This window comes from Crassostrea angulata, chromosome 8, assembly GCF_025612915.1.
Source record: "Crassostrea angulata isolate pt1a10 chromosome 8, ASM2561291v2, whole genome shotgun sequence".
Lineage (NCBI taxonomy): Eukaryota > Metazoa > Mollusca > Bivalvia > Ostreida > Ostreidae > Magallana > Magallana angulata.
Window position 1 is genome coordinate 53,843,272 of NC_069118.1, and position 22,787 is coordinate 53,866,058.

At 33.8% G+C, this 22,787-nt stretch overlaps 1 protein-coding gene and 1 long non-coding RNA gene across 4 annotated transcripts in view; one reads left to right on the plus strand and one right to left on the minus strand.

The window, feature by feature from the left end:
- Positions 1-22,787, minus strand: part of LOC128159449 (protein MON2 homolog) — a 556,747-nt gene that overhangs the window by 64,588 nt on the left and 469,372 nt on the right. The window lies entirely within an intron of this gene.
- The window catches only part of LOC128159528 (uncharacterized), a 34,693-nt gene continuing 24,727 nt past the window's right edge, over positions 12,822-22,787 (plus strand). The window contains exons 1-2 of the long non-coding RNA XR_008240149.1: positions 12,822-13,150; positions 20,523-20,588. This is a non-coding gene — a long non-coding RNA (uncharacterized LOC128159528). The remainder of the gene's footprint in view (positions 13,151-20,522; positions 20,589-22,787) is intronic.

The following is a 22,787-nucleotide window of genomic DNA, read 5'->3' on the forward strand; positions in this document are numbered from 1 at the left end:
GTTCATTCCCCTATGATTTCCTCTACCTAATCGACCAGTCATTTCTCCACTTGTTCGAGTGGTTACAAACCAATAGACAGATTTGCTGTCTGACAGACACATTTATTATCCTCAAACAAAGTTCCTATATTCACTGATTTTTTTACCCCCTTTCTCCTTTGCCAACAGCGTGGTTTTTCTCTCAGCGCAATCTGTCCATCAAGCAGACCCCTCAACATTGTACAAAATCAGAAAACCGACCTGTCCCCAGAAGAAAAAGAAAAAAAAATCTCCATTGTCTCCAGATTTCTTGTATTGCGGAAAAAAGTAAATATTCTTGAGGCCTAAACAGCCTGGTAAAAAAGACTCTCTGATAATCTTGGCAAACATTTTGTCGAACCAAGAGACAGCGAATATGAACCAGAGGCAAATAAATGATCAGGATCGTAAAACTGTGTAAACTCAGACTTTGAAAAACGTAACTGGGACCAGTAGACACTTCGCTGCGGACTCGTCCTATCAACACTGCAAACAAACATCTCCGCAACTCTATCTTATGAGAAAAAAAAATCAAACAACAAAAAACCATCAGATGGCGACAGCATTAGTTGAAGAAGATCCCAGAGCCAGATCATGTTCAAATATTAGTTTGATAAAATCTACGACGATCTTGAAAGCGCAACTCTAAGACAAGTAGATGAAATTGAACTCTTGCCTTGTAAAATAGTGCTTCATTATCTGTAATCACTTTGAGTACATTTTTCAGTTTACTTAGTCTAAGAGTTAATTAATGGTTTATTTAAACCAAGTTTTGGTAAAATTTTAAAAATGGCCTATTTTTAAAGATTAAATGAGAAGATTTTATTTATAGAATATACCATATATTTTATTTATTCAAAATAAACATTAAGGTATAAGTTAAAGCTAATTAATTTTTTTATATCAACATAAAAGGCTTGATCATTAGCAATTAAAAAACTAGCAATTAAGTGACATTTCTGGTATTACTTCATCTTTAATCTTAATCCGATAATTTAAGTTTTTCTGTTGATGGAGTAATAAATTAATGGCTTTTAAACACAAAAAGAAAACATTATAAGTAGGCTGTAGTTAATATAGAAGCTGTAACAGTTCTAGAAAATTTATAATTAATTCATGAAAAAATATCAAAAACTTTAATAATACAGGTTGCTAATTATTCAGTAAGAATTTGTTGAAGAGCATATAAAACTAAGAACATTTAGATGAAGTTCTTCGCTAAGGTTATTGTTTAGGAAAGTACCAGCCGGTATTTTGTTAGTAACAACCAGAACTCCTTCCTCTTACTCATCAAAGACATAATCCTTATACAATAAAACATGCTTATAACGAAGTGCTAGGAACAGGCGACTTTACTTCGCTATAAACATATTTTGTTATATCCGTCAAATTTACAACATGTAATAAAGTCTCAGGGAATGAAAATCATTTCGCTGTAAACATCAATTCATTATAAGCGTGTTTGTTATAACCGTATTTTACTGTACCTGGGATATATTGAGTCACATTAGATGGTCCAAACTCAACTCAACTCACCCTAGTACATCTAAATGCTCAACAAGGTTCTAATCGATCCTGACTATATTAGCTTGACATGATACCAACAAATTGGTAATCTAACTCCCAGTTTGATAACACAAACAACATAATTAGGCCAATTAGCATCCCGTTGCTCCCAGGAAGTGACTTTGAACATTTTCTATGCCAGATTAGCCTGGATATTTTGGACAGTTCCAGTACAATACCCCCAAGTTTCCTGTGTTGATTGCTCTCATTCCAGCCCAGGTGCTCCACAGCTTTTGATGGACCCTATACAAGGATGCTGTAATTCAGATTTAGGTGACAGTTGGGTATTTAGTCCAATCTGCCGATTTACGCCTCATTTCATTATCAGAATTGAGTGCCATCACAGGAATAATTGAAGAGTAATTGTCATGAACAATGCATAATAGTTAAATGGTTTACAGATTTTTTTTGTGTAAAATGATTCTTAATCTTAGTTTGCAAAAAAATATGAAAGAAATAACGTACTAATTAATTAACTCAAAGATGACATGATCGAATGAACAATTTCTGTTGTGAAATCCTCTATTCTTATGCAAATTTGTCCATTCTATGAACTTATACTGTCACCAACTTGAAGTTGAGATACCATTATTAATACAAAAGGATAAAAATGGACAGTAATATTAAAAGTTCCAACCTACTTAGCTATAAAAGATTTTCTGATTTTTCCTTTTTCTTTTTTTAATTCAATAAAAAAGGTACATTTCTATCAAAGTTTTCATAGATTCAAATTTCCATTACCTTTATATTGTTCTTAATCTTTTCCCACTTTAAAAATTTGTGGGGCCAAAAATAAACTTGATGGAGCTAAATTAAATTATCTCTGAAATCCATTACTCTAATGTTATCACTCAATAACCAAGAGACTGAACAGGTCTTTTATATTTCCCCACAAAAACATGGACTCACAATTAACACTGCACTGGGAAAGAAGAAGTGATGTGCAGCTTCGTAACCGGTAATTTTCTTTATGGGTAAAACGCCATGATTTTTAGCACGTCCACACCCGTTTTAACACTCCTTGATGGAATAATTCATGCGACTAAGATTACACGGACGAATTACGTTGTCAGTTTTCGTGATGCTAGTTCACCTTGTTCAATGAACTTATACCAAATGTGGGGAACCTCCCGTTAACTAAGTTTTAATTATATTTAGAGATTATATATTGCAGAGGTTGAGGAAATTCAAAATGAATTTCGGTAATAATTTTGCTTTTAAGAATTTAAAGTATTTAAGTAACCATTTGTGAATGCCATGAAAATATTTAAAAGTTTAATATTAGTTTAATTAAAAATATATTTAACAAGTCTAAACATCCAAATGGTTGTTATTTAGTTTACAGTCAAATTTCATTCATCAGACCACATATTTATTATGCCATACCTTAAATTTTAAAACACAATTTAGAGTTGCATTCAGATATTGTTAAATTTTACACATTAAGAGTGTCAATCATCCATTATTTAAAAATATTAAGCGATTTTAATGAATTACTGAAATTCTGACTTAAGGTGGTATGGGACCCTCCATATTGTGAAGTACTTCCTATTGAAACAAACAATAAAATCAAGTATAATTTTATAATTTATTTTTTTCTCAAAATTGTTACCTAAGTGTGTGACAGTGGGTTAGAGGATTAACTACTTATCTGTAAGTCACAAGTTCGAATCCTGCTAGGGCTTTAAATTATAATTTTGACATTTCTAAAAAAAAATTTTAAAATATCCTTGGTCAAATATTGTAAAATTTGAAAATTCCAATATGGTGAAAGTGTTTTGTTTATAATATACTTTTATCCACATTAATACTCAGACAGGCGTCCCATACCACCTAAGTCTAAATCCTTTCATGATCCTTTCAGGACCCTGATTAATTTAGGCTGACCATCAAAAAGAGAAATATATATCCCAAAGTAAATCCCTCTTAATATAATTGCAATAACACAATGGAGTTTGTATAGTACTGTTAATACTGCATGGACACTAGAGCATGGTCCAAAGTAAGCAACAAGACAAGCAGGGATACAAGGGGATCATTTCAAAAGCCTCGAATCACCCCTGCACAATGTTCGACAACGAATGGAGATTGTTGCTTTATTTCCCCATTCAGAGTGGCAGTGGCAGTGGAGGATATTCAATTTCCCGTGTCGAACATCATTCGTGTTTGTATACAATGAGAGGGAGATATGTGATAACTAAGTCTTCAATCACTTGATGAATAACTGAAAAAAATACCAACCACCTAAACTGAGCAGCCCAGAAATCAATGTGTAACAATGTCTCAGAGTTTACATTGACAAGTTTTCCACCATTTGCTATACCTTAACATGACTCCAAGCAAACTTAAATACCAACAGATTAGTAATTTTTATTGACCAAGTGAGTCCATTAACTGCTAAAGAACTAAAAGCTTGTCAATGAGTACAATGTTACATTTACTGGCTCAATTTTCATATATTTTCTGGGTTTCCTTCTTACAAGATACAATCTTAATTTGCTTAATTCACAATGAACCTTTAAAAAAATTGACAGCCCACAAAAAATTGGCCCCAAAAATTTAAATGAGTATTTTGTTCTGTGCATACTGGATTGCGTAGGGGGTTTTGGGGCCAAATATTGTGACGTTTTGACCTTGGGTTGACCTCGCGTGAGATTGGAGCCATTTTTCAGTGACCATTATATCCTCTCTGGTCTCTGTAATCTCTGACAATCTTCCTCATCATTCTTAAAAGGAGACATTGAAAAATGGCTGCAGAAGTTCATGTAATTATTCTAACTTAATTAACTGACCTCCTCGTTCTGAGATGACTTTTTCGATCCAACCGCCTAGTGTGAGGAGGTGTCTGGAATTCAATTGAAAAAGTATTTGACTTAACATTATATTTCTTAAGTCATATTATTACTGATCGAGCCTCCAGTCTACGATACAGTAAAACAGGGTTATAGCATACATATGCTTATAATGAATTGACGCTTACAGCAAAGTGATTTTGTTATTCCCTGTGACTTAATTACATGTTGCAAACTTGACAGATATAACGAAATACACTTATAACAAAGCAAAATCACCCGTCCCTGGCACCTTGTTATAAGTGTGTTTTACTGTATGTATATTTGATTGGTAATCTACAGCCTCTAAAAATTATAAAGTTCTAATTAAAGTTGATAATTTGTTTATCTTCAAATTTCATACACAATTGCCTTTGTGATATACCAAAACTAAGACTTGTTGATTTTGTTTTGCAAAAGATGATGCATGAGTCCAGCAAGTTGAAGGGAAAAAAAAAGAGAGTATAAGAACCAGTCGATCTTCTGGGGCAAAAATAACAATTTTTTTACATTGGTCATTTTCTCTTTTGAACATGTATAGGTCCTCCCAATCATCATCACAGATTTATCCTTCCTCCAGCCCTACTGCTTCAATTTTTTTTAGTTTTAAGCCTGCCATGAAAATTATAAGCCAATTACTAGCACACAGGGAGAGAGGTTCAATCTCCCACTTTTAATCAGATTTAGGAATTTAACTGTACAGAGTTGCTATTCATGAACCAGATTCGACCTGCGACTAGTGACAGGGCCAAATTCTATAGGATTTCTGAGTCCTCTGGGACAAATTAACGCTGGACAGCCAAGCAATGCAATCAGAAATCATTCAAATAAAACGCCACTCTTGTTTAATGGGCAATTCTTTTTTATATGGCATCTCATAATAAATTCATTACTTCTGCATTAATTATTGTAGATTATTATAAGTAATATATATTGTATGTATTTATATACGCTAGCAATGTTGAGAAACCACTGCATGCATGACAGTAAACCACACATTTTATTACAAAATCAAAGTACTGAAGTACTGACGGGAGTTGATTTTATCGATTATCATTTATCTTAAAATCAACTTATTTTGCATGGCAATTAGTTTCTAGTCTGTATTTGAATTACGCACTTTTTTATTATATGAATTTTAGACTTTTCCGACAAGAATTTCAAGAAACCCCATATGAATCATGTTGTGTAATATTTAAAGATAGATTTCAAACTATGTATAAGTAATCGAAGCAATTCTAAAAGTTTTAAGAATCCAAGCACTTATAGTCTCGTTCAACCAGAGACTCTGCTGTCTCTGTTAATCTCTAATAAGCAAGAGAGCCTTTCTGCTTGTCAGAGATTTACCGAGACAGCCGAGCATTTGGTTGAACGAGGCTATATTAAATTCTGGCGTATGAATACATGAGACTATAAAAATTTCTTAGTTGCTCGTATGATATAAAATCTTACTTTTTTCAAAGTGTTTATTGATAAGTTTCCTTGAAAAACAATGCTTCAGCATAAGTCTTGTCAGCGGTGATGATTTGTGCTTAGGTCCAAACACTGTTTCACTTTCGGTTTGCCAGAGTACATGTAACTGCATAGGAGTGTTGATTAAAATCAATATCTCCCAAAAAAATTAATTTTGCTAATGAATGTCCACACCATGCATGTTTTTTCTGGTCATCAAAGCCTAAAAATGCTTTCAATTGTCTCAGTTCAAAGCCCCCAGGGCTGTAGCTCTAACTATAAAAAGAGAGACAAATAGTCTAAAGACAGGGATCAATCTAAGTATCAGTACTTGTTATACAGATAAGTTAAAAACATTATGTTGATCCAAAAGTATTCTATAGGTCAATTAATGATTTTGACAATTGCTTAATGAAACAAAATGACCTCCAAACAAGTGAAAAGCTGTCAAAGTGACAGCAAACCGGGTTTTCTTTTATGTGAACTATTTTGCCCAAAAATGACTAAGTTCAAAAGCTGGGTATTTTTTTCTTAAATTATCGGAAATCAAAATCCTAGCAATATGCACACCTCTGATATATGTACAATTGATCTGCAAAAGAACAACTTCCTATCTTGAAAACTGTAGGAGGAGTTATCTGTACAATGAGGGTACCCTATATGCAATATTTTGCCAGAAAATGACTAAGTTCAAAAGCTGGTATTTTTTTCTTAAATTATCGGAAATCAAAATCCTAGCAATATGCACACCTCTGATATATGTACAATTGTTCGGCAAAAGAACAACTTCATATCTTGAAAACTGTAGGAGGAGTTATCCGTACAATGAGGGTACCCTTTTGGCAGCCGCCCGCCCACCATTTTCACCATTTTAATAACCGGATTTTTCCTTTGGAAAACCTGGTTAAAAATTGATAAAAATGTAAATAATGAATAAAATGAATCCGACTTTGACAACCAAATCAATCACAGCCAAAAAAAACACTGTCTCAATGTGTGATGATGCTCAACTGAGCTTGAACTGTTTTCTAAAGAAATGAAAGCAGTGGCTAAATACTGTTAAATCCCAATTAAATGCAAGGAATTAATATCCGCGTAAAATTGCGAGAAGCACATCTCGCAGATTTTAAAATCTCGCTTTATTTATTTTTCAGACAGATGTAAACTATTTGGAACTGTGATAAAAATTTGGCATTTGCGATTTTATATTCTCGCTATTTGATGCAAAACTATTGAATCGCAGATGAGTCACGTAAAATAAGGAATCTACAGTTTATACTGTATATAGGGTATTTTCGCCCCCATGTAATTTTTGCCCTTCTACACTTGCGAACAGTTTCGCCCTGTCTTGAATTCATCCAGACAGTATTTAAAGAAAACAAAATTTAAAGTACCGGTATTGAAATTCACCCAGTTTTAAAATTTCGCCCGCTTACAAAAAGGGCAAAAAGGGCAAAAATAAAATTTGGGACAAATTTTTCCCTGAATACAGCATTGTACACACTTTTCATTTCCCTTTTCACATACTTGAACACTTTCATTTCAGGTACAAGTACTAAATTTCCATACCATTCAAGAGTCAACATCTTCAAATGCCTGCACCTTATCATTAACAGCTTTCAGCTAATTGATTGTAATTTGATACTTATGATTGACTGTAATAAAATGACTGCAAAGATATCTTCTTAATGTATTTCTGAATCAGAAACCCTTTCTGAGCAGCCATATCTTCATTGAAACCCAATCCTTTCCAACTGAAGCCATCGACAGGCAGCAATATTAATGCTGCAGAAATGGCTGAGCAGCGAATATTAATTGACGGTATGTTACTGTGTCTGATGTTTAAACAGAATAGAAAGACATGTTTGTCCTCTTCTTTTCTACTAATCGAGGGGTTGAGATTTTTTTATGCGTACATGTACATCATCCGTGTACTTGTACAAATACACTTGCACATAAGATGAAAAATATGCATGAGATTCATCTAGTATATTACGCATTGAGTGTAACATATACATTTTGCATATTAGAAAATTATAACATTTGACAGATAAAAATTTTCTTTAAAACGTAACGATCGAGATGTAAGGGCACTATGGGTTTCTGATGATGCAATATATGTGAGTTAAATAACCTTAAACCTTTGTAATATATAAGATTGAAGTAAATCATTATATTTAACCAGAAAAAATTTATATCTATATTCATAATAACAGAAACATATTAATCTGTAAAATTTAAGCTTCAATCAGTAAATTAGACTTTAATTTAGAAAATTCACAGTTTTAAATCTGTAAAATTCACACTTTGAGATTTTATGATTTTTTTTTACATGCACATGTACTTATAATAAAAGATTTACTAGTGCAGATACACAATTAAGATGAAAAATACGGATGAGATTTATATTACATATAGCGTGTAAAGTGTACATTTTATAATCGGAACATTATAGCCAGGGAGTCCTCCTATTTAAACAAGAGGCCCATGGGCCACATTGCTCACCTGAGGAACAATAGGTATGATAAAATCAGCTCAATGGAGTCATAATACAAACTTTCTGGACAATGTACAATAATACATGTAGATCCTGTATAAATAAAATCCATTTTTCCCCTGGATATTCTTATGTTTATAATCTATTCATTAGTCCCTTAATTTCTAACAGGATGATTTTATAGTCATATCACATGTTGAGTATTGCAGTTCTCAAAAAGATCCTAAACAATAGTTAATATATGGGATATAAACGTACATCAAACCTTCTCGTGAGGCCAAAGAATTGTCCTAGGGGCAAAGTCTAAACAATTATAAAGAATCATCTGGCTGATTAGTTTCTGAGAAGAAGATTTTTAAAGATTTACTCTATATATTCCTTTGTTAAACTTTGACCCCCCATTGTGGCCCCACCCTACCCCTGGGGATCATGATTTTCACAACTTTGAATCTAGTGTACACTACCTGAGGATGCTTTCACACAAGTTTCAGCTTTCCTGGCTGATTAGTTTCTGAGAAGAATATTTTTAAAGATTTACTCAATATATTCATATGTTAAACTTCGACCCCCATTGTGGCCCCACCTTACCCCTGGGGATCATGATTTTCACAAATTTGAATCTAAACTACCTGAGGATGCTTTCACACAAGTTTCAGCTTTCCTGGCTGATTACTTTCTGAAATAGAAGAATTTTAAAGATTTACTCTATATATTCATATGTTAAGCTTTGACCCCCCATTGTGGCCCCACCCTACCCCCCAGGGGTCATGATTTTCACAACTTTGAACCTACACTACCCGAGGATGCTTCCACACAAGTGTCAGTTTTCCTGGCCGATTAGTTTCTGAGAAGAAGATTTTTAAAGATTTACTCTATATATTCATATGTTAAACTTCGACCCCCATTGTGGCCCCACCCTACCCCCGGGGGTCATGATTTTCACAATTTTGTATCTACACTACCTGAGGATGCCATCACACAAGTTTCAGCTTTCCTGGTCTTATGGTTCATGAGAAGAAGATTTTTGAAAATTTCTCGAAAATGTTCATAAATTCCTAATTATCTCCCTTTGCAAAAGGGCGTGATCCTTGATTTTCACAACTTTGAATCCCCTTAGGCTAAGGATGCTTTGTGCCATGTTTGGTTGAAATTGGCCCAGTGGTTCTTGAGAAGATGTTGAAAATGTAAAAAGTTTACAGACGGACGGACAGACAGACGGATGACAGACAAAATGTGATCAGAATAGCTCACTTGAGCTTTCTGCTCAGGTGAGCTAAAAACTGCTTTTGAAAGAAACGTATGAAATCCAATGAAATAAATGCAACAAGTTACCGGTATTCTTATATCATTATCAATGGATTTATACTTAAAAATTGTAACACAATTAAATGTTGGAAATAAGGTAGATTCATACAGGTTAATTGATATACATATTCACAAGTTTAAAGAACTAAGTTTACATTTCAAGTTAATATAAAAGGTTTCAAATGTTAATTCTTGTTAACTTAAAAGGTTAAGGAGGTTAACTCTCCTGTGATGAAGGGGAAAGTCTGGAACAGAAAGCCATTATTGTATTTAGACATTTAACTGAAAGAAAACATTTTTTCTTCCCTGAGTAATTTGACTTACAAGTCTAAGTATATAGCTAATTGTATTCTCTCCAATAGTTTCACAGTCGCAGTCGTCTCTCACATTAATTCTGCGATCTAATGAAATTACACAATCTGGAATAAAAACGAATCTCGATCTACTGCACCTGAGGCCAAGCACCACCAATCAAATCTCCCGAAAATACATCTTCCCTGGCTTTGAAGCCAAGATAAACAACTTCTTATCACATTCATTAAAGATTTGCCCTGTCAAACACATTCCAAGGAAAAGAGGGAAAAAACTTGGTCTGGTCCATTCATTTTCCTCAATGTCCCATAAACACAGAAGAATCGCATGCATTACAACCTATAATTTATATTTAAAAAGATAAGTAAATGGGAAACGAGTGCATGGCATGTTATTAGAAAGTCATGCTAAATGTTTTTATTTCTTCCAAAAGTTATCAATTATTTTTTAGTAGATAGTTGAAACAGTATAAGGTGTTATGTTGAGTGAGTGGCTTCATCTAATATACCTCTGAGCAAATATTTTGACATTTGTTTCCCATTTAAAACCCCTTAGAGGTCAGTACAATGACGATGTACTGTATTTAATGTCTAATGAATGGGTCCACCAACCATTGTACTATAAATCAGCTGACAAACAAACCAACAAACCAACATACCCCTTTTTCTTTGCCCTTTAGCTACATAAGAGCTAGTACTCTGTTTTATGTCTACATTTTTTCACAAAGTAATAAACATCTCAAAATAAGCAATGACAGCTAACAGTCTAAAATGAAACTCTGCTTAATTTTCACACATATAATTTTCAAAAAATCCATTATTGCAGCATATTTAATTAAGTTTGTTATAATATTATATTGTATAATTAGTCCAAATCAAGCCAGGCATCAGGTTTTGTATGTCTCACAAGTAGTTATTATCTTGATGCTCTCTAGGGACAAAATTATCTTTCAATGCAATAATAACACCCTGTTATCCTTTAAAAAAGTTTTGATGTGTTTTTATTGCAAAAACATAATTGTAGATAACAGTTAACACCCTTTGTGTACAGTAACTGTAATGGTTTTGTGTGAAATAAAAGTAATGTTTTGTGTACAGTAAATGTAATGTTTTGTGCACAGTAAATGTGATGTTTAGTGTACATATTTGTAATGTTTAGTGTACAGTAAATATGATGTTTTATTTACAGTAAATGTAATACATGTAATGTAAATGTGATGTTTTGAGTACAGAGTTATTATGTTTTGTGTACAGTAAATGTGAAGTTTTATGTAAAGAAAATGTAATGAACTGAGTATGGTAAATCTATTGTTGAATGTACATTTTGATATTTTGTGTACAGTAAATGTGATGTCAGTGTACAGTAAATGTGATGTCAATGTACAGTAAATGTGGTGTCAATGTACAGTAAATGTGGCATCAGTGTACAATAAATGTAATGTCAATGTACAGTAAATGTAATGTCAATGTACAGTAATTGTGGTGTCAATGTACAGTAAATTTTGTGTCAGTGTACAGTAAAGGTGATGTCAATGCACAGTAAATGTGATGTCAATGTACAGTAAATGTGATGTCAGTGTACAGTAAATGCGATGTCAATGTACAGTAAATGTGATGTCAATGTACAGTAAATGTAATATCAGTGTACATATTTTGTGTACAGTTAATATAATGTCAGTGTACAATAAATGTAATGTCATTATACAGTAAATGTAATGCTTTGTATACAATAAATATAATGTCAGTGTACCGGTACATTAAATGTAATTTCAGTGTACAGTAAATTTAATATCAGTGTTCAGTAAATGTGATGCCTTGTGTAGAGTAAATGTGATGTTTTGTGTACAATATCAGTTTACAGTAAATGTAATGTCAGTGTATAGTAAATGTAATGACAGTGTACATTAAATGTGATGTTTTCTGTGTACAGATAATGTAATGTCAGTGTTTAGTAAATGTGATATTTTGTGTTCAATAAATGTAATGTCTGTATACAGTAAATGTGGTTTTTTGCACAGTAAATGTGATGTCAGTGTACAGTGATTGGGATGTTTTGTGTACAGTAAATTTGATGTTGTACAGTAAATATAATGTTGTGTGTACAGTAAATGTGACAGGAATAACATTGTACAGTTTCTTTTGAGAGAGAGATAGAGAGAGATAGAGAGGGAGAGAGAGAGGTAAAGAAATATTAGACATTTTATGAAAAAACCAAAATCCTGGACAACTTTCTTTTTTCAAGAATAACAGTGTCCTGACTTAACCAATGAAATTGTTTTGTAAAAAAACAACAACAGCAACAAAAATCTTAGGACATTTTGAGATCTATCAGATATCATGTGTAAGGGGGAGGGGGGGTAATTAGAACTGTGACAATTACACTTTCATGTGGATTTTTTTACTGATCGACAATAAGGACAGGTTGATTCAGATCAATACAGACCTGTATTTGTGTGTATCGTGTACAGGACAGCCCTTGATCTCATATTGAGTCTTACTACTGTCTCACATTTTTATAACAACTACTGCATTTTACGTAACTTTTGAGTGAAACATTAGTGGATGATTCACTTGTGTTTAGTAGTATTTACAAAGATTGTTTATTCTTCCAAGAAAATTACTTTTCTTCATGCAAACAAGTAAAAATGTTTTGTTCTGATGACAATTTAGTTAATGCATAAAAATTAGAAACAGAACCCACTTTAAACATTTTAGAGTTTTTAGGATGAAACAGTTCGACACAATGCATTGGTCTAATGCTTCTGGCATGTTTCAAATTACCCTGCACATGCTATTAGAGGGAGCACGGAGCAGCCAGCTAAAGCCAATACACAGCAGCTCCATACCGCTAAACTCTTCTCACAGAGAGGCTTGTTGATTGGCTAAATTAGTCCCTTCTTTTGTCACATGGTATAAAGTTCAAATATTTGAACAAACAATTCTATTGGTTGTTATGTCCCGCAAGCAGGATTTTAACTGCAAACAAGGAGAAACATATCTTTTAACAAAAATTTGTGCAAGGAAAAAAACCCACCTAGACATCCGATGTGACCCTGCTTCAATTCAGTATTTATTTTAGCTCGATCTCTAAGCTTCCTCTGATACAGAGCATTGATCTGGTTTATCAGTGGTGGTGTTACTTAACAGGAATTTAACAATATCTTGTCCAAGTAAGTCAAGTATCTTTTCTTATTTAATTTCATTTAATTCCTAAATAAATCAGAAGAAATCTAAATTTAAATAAAAACATAGTAGCATGATTTTCTCTTTTAATATTCACTGTTTCTATTTAATTAATGTATTTGTTCCTTATATATATTTTTTCCTAAGCATTAAATCTATAATTATGGCTGTCTATAATGAAAGTGATAAAAATTTGAACAACAAATTGAAATTTGGAAGTGCTCTATTGACTTTGCAATAAATCCTGTGTTGTACAAGAAAACAAAATTAAAAGTGAATCTAAATTGAAATCAGATAATTTTATTAACTATTAAATCATCTCTTTTGTTAAGACTAAAATCAAGGCTGTCTTCCTTAATAGCTATTGGGTCCAACAAATCAATATTGATTAGATTTTTGCACTGAAAGTAAAAGCCACTGATATTAACTGCTATCTTGTCAATACCCAGTACTTAAAGGCCTATTTATCTGAAATCTTTAATCCAAAGTAACCTGAAAATTTTTAGAAGTGAAGAAAAAAAAAAAGATAATCCAGTTAACTTGATACCGACGAGATAACTGTAACACGTACTTGAGAGAATAGCAGAGAGAATCAATTTTAAAAAGGGCTTAAGCTCTGAATTACAGGATTAAGATAGTGATCATTTTTTTTTTTTTTTACATATTAAGAGCTTCACAGTGAATTATTTATTACAATTTCCACTGTTTATCACCGTTCAATATGAATTTAAGTTTGTTCGTTGTTTTTTTGTTTTTTTCTCCCAAATTTGATTATTTTAGCAGAAGTAAATAAATACCAAATCAAATAAAGGTAAAGTCTCTATGAAACTCTAAATAAAATTTTCAGTAAACATTCAACTAGTATACATGTCACAATTATATAGAAAAATATAAAAAGAACACCAAAATATTATATTTTTCACCCCAGTTTGAAAAAAACTAGTGTATTAACCTTCACTAATAATAGTGCCCATAAACCAAAATAACAACGCCTCTCGCAGTGGAATAGTCTAATGGTAGCTTTGCATGATCTAAGTCGTTAAAACAACTCATCATGCAATTCTGCGTTGAAAACATGTCAAGATGACCGTTTTCTATACAGTAAACCAGTCACGAAAATTAAATTAAAACGTGTGATACCATCAATTTTATTTCGTTATATCATTTTAGCAATGGCGGCTCTTTGTAGTCTAACACCTGACTGCAAACTCGACTGTCCGCTAGTGCGAATCTCAATGCTTCGCATTCATGCAATATTATATTAAATATCGTCTCAATCCGACAGAATCAATTGAAATGTACGAGCTTCGAGATGAACAGATGCACCTTAACGCACACTTCCTGCATTGATAAAATACTCATATTTTACGCCATAAATGCCTCGTTTAGATGATATGGTCTATAAATATGGTATTCGTGAAAAGTTATTCTTTTTTTCCTCTCCATGATTTCAGATTTGCATCAAATTGCTCCTGTTATAATTATCTAATGCATTTATGAAGGGGAAAGGAAAGGGTGGTAATGATAAGGGGAAAGGAAAGGGTGGTAATGATAAGGGGAAAGGAAAGGGTGGTAATGATAAGGGGAAAGGAAAGGGTGGTAATGATAAGGGGAAAGGAAAGGGTGGTAATGATAAGGAGAAAGGAAAGGGTGGTAATGATAAGGGGAAAGGAAAGGGTGGTAATGATAAGGAGAAAGGAAAGGGTGGTAATGATAAGCTGAAGGAGAAAGGAAAGGGTGGTAATGATAAGGGGAAAGGAAAGGGTGGTAATGATAAGGGGAAAGGAAAGGGTGGTAATGATAAGGGGAAAGGAAAGGGTGGTAATGATAAGGGGAAAGGAAAGGGTGGTAATGATAAGCTGAAGGAGAAAGGAAAGGGTGGTAATGATAAGGGGAAAGGAAAGGGTGGTAATGATAAGGGGAAAGGAAAGGGTGGTAATGATAAGGGGAAAGGAAAGGGTGGTAATGATAAGGAGAAAGGAAAGGGTGGTAATGATAAGCTGAAGGAGAAAGGAAAGGGTGGTAATGATAAGGGGAAAGGAAAGGGTGGTAATGATAAGGGGAAAGGAAAGGGTGGTAATGATAAGGGGAAAGGAAAGGGTGGTAATGATAAGGGGAAAGGAAAGGGTGGTAATGATAAGGGGAAAGGAAAGGGTGGTAATGATAAGCTGAAGGAGAAAGGAAAGGGTGGTAATGATAAGGGGAAAGGAAAGGGTGGTAATGATAAGGGGAAAGGAAAGGGTGGTAATGATAAGGGGAAAGGAAAGGGTGGTAATGATAAGGAGAAAGGAAAGGGTGGTAATGATAAGCTGAAGGAGAAAGGAAAGGGTGGTAATGATAAGGGGAAAGGAAAGGGTGGTAATGATAAGGGGAAAGGAAAGGGTGGTAATGATAAGGAGAAAGGAAAGGGTGGTAATGATAAGCTGAAGGAGAAAGGAAAGGGTGGTAATGATAAGGAGAAAGGAAAGGGTGGTAATGATAAGGGGAAAGGAAAGGGTGGTAATGATAAGGGGAAAGGAAAGGGTGGCAATGATAAGGGGAAAGGAAAGGGTGGTAATGATAAGCCAACTAATTTAAAAGGCAAAAAATCTTATACTTGACTGGATAACACTTGAAATGATTTTGGCAAATTTTTTTAATCAAATCAAAAATTTTAAAAACTTACCAGTATTCTTAATTACTGGAATAGAATTTGCTGATTATATTACTTATCAAATTGTTTTCAACAGATGCATTATTATAAGTATCACATACAATTAATCTTGTGCACAATTCAGTAAGAACTTTAAGTTTTTCACTATGCAATTACATGTGTATCAGAATTATAAAATTTGCTTTCAATTCTATAATTCAACAGACTCTCAGAGAGAGAGAGAGAGAGAGAGAGAGAGAGAGAGAGATGTACGTATTTTCATTTTTGAAATTCATGAAATTCATCACATTAATAAGTTCCATAAAATCTTATTTGGTCAACTGAATCCTGAAAGACAATTAATGCTAGCAAGTCCTAAATCCCTTTGAAAATTATTTCTCAATCTCCCCTCCATCTGGATATTCTGTAAAGTATGTGATAAACAAGCCCTCAGTGGTCCAGTTTACTGCCAGAAAGGGGCACTGTAAGACATAACACTGATAATGAGTATTGACCCCCAGGGTAATTAAACAAGGTCTCTGGTATAGTTCCCCTCCCCAGCTGTAGATAGCCTTACAATCCCCTGGGGTCCCCACTGTAGGATTTAACTGTACCATTATATATATAGAGATGATTGATATGTAACTAGTGTTAATACTTACTGCCACACTGAAAATCAGGGTACCAGTGCTTCGTTAACAGATTTCTTAATTAACCTTCATGAATTATTCCACATGGTCAGCGAACAATGAACCAGTTGAGAACTGAATTCTCTGTAATTCTGCTCTGTCTTGTTAGGTAATAGGTGATAGATAGAAACAAATACCCTTAAGTGCATTTGTTTTAGTTCTAATTTTCCCCCTGCTTGTACATTTTTCAACATTATTCTTTTTATGAATAAAAAAATATATGTGTTAAAGGTTATCTATAATTTATACAATTTTTTGTCTTTATGGTAAAGATGGGTTTATTTATGAGCATCTGAAAGTTACTGGTCAAAACCAATAATTTTGTTAGGTGTCTGGCTTAAAGCAATATATTGTGGAGATGAATGCCCTGATGTATGGTATAGCTATAGAGGTATAAAATTGACCAGGCCACTGTCAAACAGGATATGGGAGAGTAAAAAAATCACTGAGTTTATCAATTAATCACTGAAAAATATGGAGGGAAAAAGGTGATTATGACCAAAGAAAATCAATTGTAGAGGAATAAATAGCATCAGTATGTTGGGAATGGGTAGGGCGGGGAAGGTGAGTATGGTACTATATGTTGTATCTAAATGTACAGACATTAATGGAGCATAAACTGAAACGCTCTCGTGCCTCAGATCCTCAGATCGCAGATAAAAACAGTTTCACGACTTGTTTAGAACTACACCAGCTTTTTCCCCCCAGAAGAAGACAGCTACGCTGCAGAGACGGGCCTAATCAATATCAATCTATTATAAGTCATTAGTTAATCATTAAGTGGCCTATAATTTCACACAGACGGCTACTGACTTCCTTTGCATTCTCCACAACCAATGCCCTGGGCTCTATTACAGCAGATTTAAGGAGGTGGTGCTGAATTCATCAATTAAATGTCTATTTTTTAGGAGGTGGTGCTGAATTCATCAATTAAATGTCTATTTTCAAACTCTTGTTTATGGTTTGAGGGTGAAGAGGGGGTATTTTTGTTTTTGTTGTTTGTTTGGGGTTTTTTCTAACTAGAATCAGCTAAATATATGTTTATTTATTCTTAAATCCCTTATTTAATAATGAGCTGGCCCGTGAGAAAGATGCAATGACTTCCAGTACATGTGATTCTCTACCACACAACAATTTTCTCCCCTAACTTTAACCAGCTAGGCTACATGCCCAGCCTTGGCCATTTTTGTGATGGTTTGGGCTGATCACAGTTGTGTCCATATGAGGCATCCGGCAAATTTTACCACTGGCACACACATTGCACCTTGCATTTCTTTATTTACTATGCAATGACAGTTTCCTGTAAACCTTTAATTACATGTATATAACTTATGACTTGCAGATCAAAAGCTGATATGCACTTTATCTAAATGTGGTTTCATCCTTATTCCACACTAGAAAGGAAAGTGAACAATGAACAATCGTATAACTGAAGACCACAAATATTCAGATTGCGTTACAATATCAGACATTAAGATTGATGTGAAAGATATCTAAAAAAAAAATTAAGTTAGTTTTATTGTTTATCTTTACAATATGGAGGTGTTCAATAAATATCTAATGCCATTTTTTTTCTCTCAAAATTCCCAATTGTCTGAAATTTTCATGACAAATATAATTTTATAACACCGTAAAATAATGACGATAATCAGTTCATCTAATTCATTCCATTTTTGTTGCTGCATAGTGATTTAGTAGATTAACATTTCATCAATTAGATGCAAATTGTATGCAATAAAAAGCCATCACACCAATCAAAATTGGTGTAACATCCGGTGTTGATGCTTCACATCCCTACCCAAACACAGAATGCTTGTCTTATTAATGAAACCCCATAATTCTGTGGGAGGAGTTATCTCCCTTAAATTGGGGACCAAGTACTTCACAATCTATGATTTACAAAGCAAAAACAAGTTATTCTCATTACATATATCAGCCAAACTGACAAAGAAAATGTCACAATATTAATCATGATTTTTTTGCGTTAATAATTCTGTACCGAGATATCATTATTTGAGAAATCCTTCCATTTCCAATATCATTTAAATGCATAAAACATGTTTAGAAATTATCTGTTGCAAAAAAAACAGGGGAAAAACCTCTAAAGGTAGCATTTATAAGCTTGATGGGGTGTAAGAATTATCAGTTCATAGATCAGCAACGATTGGTAATATTAAAAAAAAAAGAACAAAAAAAACGCTCACAATCATCTTGTGATTCTGTGGGTTCAATTTTCTCTTGTGTGGGATATGAAGAGATGCACTTAACGAGAGACAGAGAAGCAGCCCCTTAAAAGTGATGTCTATGATAAGAAGAGTCTACAGACTGCACTGCATGAGTTCATAGTGAAACCTGAGTTTTAACTGATCACCATCAGAAAAAACAAATTAAAAATGGCTGCATTTGAGTCTTTTAGAAGAAATAAAGCGTTAAAAAAATGTTGGCGATGGTTATACTAATTAGTCTAAATTATGTATGTTTTTTGGTACTTGATGACTCGATCGAGATTTTAAAATGAAATTGATAATGGCTATTGTTATTGATAATTGTTGGGTGTTGGAACTAAGTCTACCACAATCGTAAAGTTCGCATGGAGACACTGCCATTCTAGGCAAGGCGTGCTTTTCTTATCTGTGTTATTAATGAGGTTCATCAAGGGCAACAATTGTAAATTTTGACTTATTGAATTCTCTTTATATTTTTTTTATTTGTTTATCTGCATTGTGAATGTTTTATAACAAATGTGCATTGAATAAGAGATTGATTAGTGAAATTATATTTTGTATATTTGATGACTGTATCATTTAATCTTTTAAGGTGGCTCACTACACTTTGAAAAATAGTTTCTCAAATCATCAGAAAATTACTTTATCATAATAAATAGCATGATGCATAAAAGCTACATAAATAGGTGAAAAAGTATGCAATTTTCGTGAATTTTGGGCAAAAAAAGGATTATTTTATGAAATTTAATTCAGTAAATAAAAATTAAAAACCCAGGCGGATTCAAACTCATGATTTGAGGTTCACATCCCGATACTTTAACCACTTAGCTATGAAGATATTTAACCAAATCGTTTGATAAAAATGATTTTAAAAAACATTGAAATAGCCATCTTGTGATGTAGTATCTTAAAAAGAATTAGTATTGATATAGTGAGGTACCTTAAACTTGAAATAAGATATAATATAAAATAAAATATGCAGTTCATGCCCCAGTGTCATTGTCTATTCAAAACGTAAGATATGCTATTCATGCCCCAGTGTCATTGTCTTTTTTAAATATAAGACATGCCTTCTATGCCTGCTTTAATGCCCATTTAGACATAACATAAGGTTGAACTGTATCATTCTGCAGAACAAAGGGTTACATAACCCGTACAAATATTTCTTGCAATGGAGAGAAAACAAGATTGGATTAGCAGCACAACAAAGAAATGGAAGAAAAGGCAAATATTTTTTTCCTGATATTAATCACAATATCAGCAACTAAGTATAACATTTTTCATAATAACCCGGTGAACTTGATAATTTGTCCATCTTTCTAGAAACTGGGAGAAATAGTTCCATTACGATTGCCAATTACAATTCAAATTCCTGCCATGGTTTTTTTTCCACATCCTATATCCCTCCATTTTCTTCCCCGTCACTCTGTTGAGAAAAGCTCATCAGACCTAGATTACAGCTCGAGACAAATAACGAATACTAACAATTTAACACCGTGTTTCGTAGCTCCATCAAGGTCTTCCACCGCTCAAACAACTGTACTGTCCCCTCATCAGCATTACTTTTTCCCCCCCTGACTGCGAAAAAAAAAGAGAAAATAAAGACCAAATTGATTTGACGATTACTTGTCTATTGGCCATCGCAAAAGATCATGGGTAGCCTAAAGCAGCCAGCTAAAAATATGTTTCCATAATATTTTGTCCCTGACATAAAAGACCCTCATTAAGTGATTAAGAACCCCCAGTGGTCAGGAATTGATTTGTTTTCTTCACCGACACCAAATTATACATCTCTAGTTTTTCTGTTTTGCAGATCGCAGCCATTTATTGACTGGACCCTGGTAAATAGTCACCGAGCGGGCGCAGACAGATCTCCAAGGTAAGGCTGCATGCTTTTCTCATTATGGTCCATTAATTTAGCAGCGTTCCAAACACCTTCTGTAAATTTAATATCCCGGGCAGTGTAAGTTCCATCTTGCATCATTACTGTCATTTTGACATCCACCTCTTCGTAATATACTGCCTTGTTAAGTGACGGAGAAAGCGCTTTCTCCGTGCAGTTTCCCCTCCAATCCTTGGCACAAATTTCAAGGAAAACAATGTCAGGGAATTATGCCTTGTTTGAGTCTTTAGTTAATTATGACATTAAGACAGATTGCGTCTGGAGATGCCACTGCATTAACTACAGCCATTGGTCACCATTTATCTAACAGTCTGCTTTTTCAACAAACAATTGCTCTCTCTCATTTTTTCTCACATTCCAAGTATATTTTGACCAAATACAAAAAACCCCACACACACTGACTTTGGTTTTCCTTGCTCAAAGCTCATTTACTTTTAATGAACGCTTTGTAATTAGAGTTCACTATTTCAGACCTGCTGACATCTTGGGTGATCATAATTCTACCAATGTCTCATCATGTTAAGAGTAAAAACCACAACCTCTCCTGGATTTTTATCAATGAAGTCTGGAAATAACAATGCTCATTGTTCGGCCATCAATAGCAGGATTTTTAACTTAATCAATCAATGTCACTGGGCATAAGAGATTACTTGGAGAATAACTTGCAACCCTGGAATTTTACCCAGCAGCTTGTAAGCGATCAACTTAGAGTTATACTTGGCAATCTGAAACAATAGAGCTGTATACAGAATATTAAGAATCATGATTTTAGATAACAGCTACCTGACTTCCCTCTTTTGATAGTTTTAGTTATATATTGGACTGTAATACCAGGGTATTTCATAAATTGAATTGAACAAACATTTACTTATTTTAGCAGAAGCGGCTTTCTGCCAAAAATGCCAAAAGAATTAAAATACACAGTCAAAATGTAATACTGGGTTACAGTAAACATTCATCCCCAATGGCAGACCAGATAGATCCTGGTACATCCTGATTATCTCTGTGTGTCATTCATTGCCTCAGTATCAGAGTGACTGAGTACTCTCATTTACTGTGTATGACCCTCACTGTCAACTAAGTAGACTCACTGAGTACACTCATTTACTGTGTATGACCCTCACTGTCAACTAAGTAGAGTCACAAACTCACTGAGTACACTCATTTACTGTGTATGACCCTCACTGTCAACTAAGTAGACTCACAAACTCACTGAGTTCACTCATTTACTGTGTCTTACAGTCTGGGTAGTACATCTTATTATTTTACTGAGCATACTCATTAAATGTGAGTGACTCTTTCTGTCAAATGAGTCCACTCATTTACTGTATGAGTGACACTCACTGCTTATTGAGCACACTCATTTACCCACTGAGTACACTCATTATCTGTGTGTCACTCACTGACATAGTACACTTATCTACTGTGCAAGTGTCACTCACTGCTTATTGAGTGTACTCATTGACTGAGTACAATCATCAACTCTGTGTGCCCCTTACTGACTTCAAGTAGTATTGGGGAAATTTGAGTGCATTATTCACATTATAAGTACTCTGTGTGTGTGTCCTTCCCCAGCTCATTGACCCAGATTCATCAATGGTTGGCCCTTTGTATGCAAACCTTCATCAACTCTGTATATCCTTTGTTTTCCTTGTATGAAAATATTGTCAGCACACAGGTACAACTAATATTGGTAGATGATACGACTTTTAACGTGATGACAGCATTAAACGACATGTACCTTTCAAGGGCCTATCTTTTTTTTTTAAAACTTAATGGAATTTTGAGTTGCATACATTTGAGTTATAAAGCCGTAACTTTTACAGATCACAGAGCAATATTTCGCCCTGTGATTCGAGTGAGTTGTACTTTAAGAATCAGCTGATCACAGGATTAGAAATTAAACATACATGATGTTGAACTTTGGGAGGCTACAATGTGTTTAAATGCGAGATCGCTCTGATTAAAAGAGTTAAAAATGTATAGAGAATCTTAATTTAATTTTTTTTTGTGATTAAACAATTTAGGAATTTCCTTTTGCTTTAATATCTTCATGCCTGAAAACTTTAAATCAGAGACTACCGTAATCACAATCAAAATATACCCCCCCCCCCCAAAAAAAAAAATTTGGCAGTTATTTAAACTCCAATATGGGTCACATTTACTATTTTATCT